The sequence below is a fragment of the Austrofundulus limnaeus genome, unplaced genomic scaffold (genome assembly GCF_001266775.1).
Source record: "Austrofundulus limnaeus strain Quisiro unplaced genomic scaffold, Austrofundulus_limnaeus-1.0 Scaffold1359, whole genome shotgun sequence".
Lineage (NCBI taxonomy): Eukaryota > Metazoa > Chordata > Actinopteri > Cyprinodontiformes > Rivulidae > Austrofundulus > Austrofundulus limnaeus.
This window is the reverse complement of record NW_013953761.1, coordinates 1,505-3,286: the sequence shown is the minus strand read 5'-3', so window position 1 is coordinate 3,286 and position 1,782 is coordinate 1,505. Positions and strand designations below refer to the sequence as shown.

Below are 1,782 nucleotides of genomic sequence, written 5' to 3'. Positions count from 1 at the left end.
ACTATTTTGTCAGCCATTTTTAGCTTTAGTGAAATGTTTATGCACAGGCAGCTATAACTGTTCTGCACAAACGCTGTTTTACCATAGTTTAGGTTGCTTTTTTAAATTTTTTTCTTAGACTTTTACTAATTTTTGGACTCAAGTTTCAGTTGTGCAACCTTGGTGTAATGTGTGCAATCAAACATAGCTAGCCAAAGATAAGTTTAAATGAGAAACCATTAAGAATGGGAAATTACTTCAGATGTCCACAATCAGTCTGTATAATTGATAAACAGCTGACCTTACAAAAAAACATTTTTTTAACAATTTGTGACTCATTTTCACTGCTAGTTCTAGTTTTCAAAAGAAATCTAAAAAGGAAATGTTATTTTTGGCCACTCTTGAATGATTAATTAGGAATAAACATGTCATAATACACTATATTATACAGTGCAACTCTAGGTGACTGTTTTAATGTCTATTGATTGATTATGGAGACACCAATCATTTCTAATTATGTGCAATGGCCAGAAACATTTATGTAGCCTGTAAAAGGGCTCTGAGACCCTGGAAATAAGGTCTGTTTTACCCATCAACAAGCAACAACAAAGTATTGGTTACTATACAAATGAAAGTGCATAAAGTGACTCAGCATGACTAAAAATCTTCAGTGTCACACCGTAACAACAAAGAAAATACCAGAACATTGCACCACAAACAGTTTATCACAGCATAGAAGGAAGCATCAGTACTGAAACTCTCCAAAACTGAGCAGAAAACGAAACTACCTGGATCCGTTCAGGAGAACAGCAGCTTAATGCCAATGAAAGACGAATCCAATGCGTATATTTTCTTTACAACACATGTCAAAGCCAGGTAATTCTTTATCATCCTCTGGATTTTTTTTTACAGACCCTGAATACATTACATTAAATACAAGCAATAAAAATATGTTTAAAAATACGGGATGTGTACACCTGAACTACTTGTGAATTTATTGAGATATCGAATATTAATGTGARAAGTTTTATTCATATTTTCAGTGCCAGCGGAGCCACAGATGTGACGGAAGCCGCGCTGATGCTAGTGGTTAGCCACTAGCTCTAAGTGAACACAAATTAAGAAAAATAACTATTTAAAGCTACTGGGGTGCTTTAGAATCAACATTTAAAGAAACCCTTAACCACAGAATGTGAAATAACCATGAACACACGAGGCAGCATTAAAGTGAAATTAAAGACACAGCGTCAAGACAGAGTTAGCCTTGCCAGCTAGCATCTACTTAACGTCAAAGGATGCTGAGAGGAAGCAGAGGAAGCGCTGTTAGCAGAGGGAGCTAATCAGTCGCTGCCGGGGAATCTTACCAGGTCAAAACAAACAGGAACGCGAAGCTAGCCGCATTAATTTCTGCTCCGCTTTCTGTAGCCGACGTCTACAGACACGGCAACTTCGATGGTATCAAAGCAGACCACGTAAGAATATCGTCGGGAACATTGTAAAGACACTCGAAATATTTGTGGTTCCTTTTTTTTTTTTTTCCTCTCCCTCTCTTCTTTTTTAGGTCGGACTGGCTCGGACGCCCGTTGCAAGTCGAAGATAGCTGAGACAGGCTCGCGCGCGCACACACACCCTCAAGGGACAAACCTGCCAAATACTGGCTCCGCCCCCTTTTTACTGTGAACACAGCGGGAGACAGCTGCCAAATAATGACCCCGCCTTGAAAAGTGTGGCAGGCCGTTGTAACATATAATCAAACCATGAGCATCTGTTAGAACTCTTACAAAATTATTATTATTATTATTA

General features: G+C 38.5%; 1 protein-coding gene across 5 annotated transcripts in view; it reads right to left on the bottom strand.

Annotated features, from left to right (window-relative positions):
* Positions 1 to 1,623, bottom strand: part of fam13b (family with sequence similarity 13 member B) — a 54,303-nt gene extending 52,680 nt beyond the window's left edge. For 4 of the 5 annotated variants that reach the window (XR_001312411.1, XM_014031976.1, XM_014031979.1 and 1 more), the window contains exon 1: positions 1,344 to 1,623. The gene's annotated coding sequence lies outside the window, so the exon portion shown is untranslated. The remainder of the gene's footprint in view (positions 1 to 1,343) is intronic. The other variant, XM_014031980.1, reaches the window with a different exon arrangement.
* Between the last annotated feature and the right edge of the window lie 159 nt (positions 1,624 to 1,782).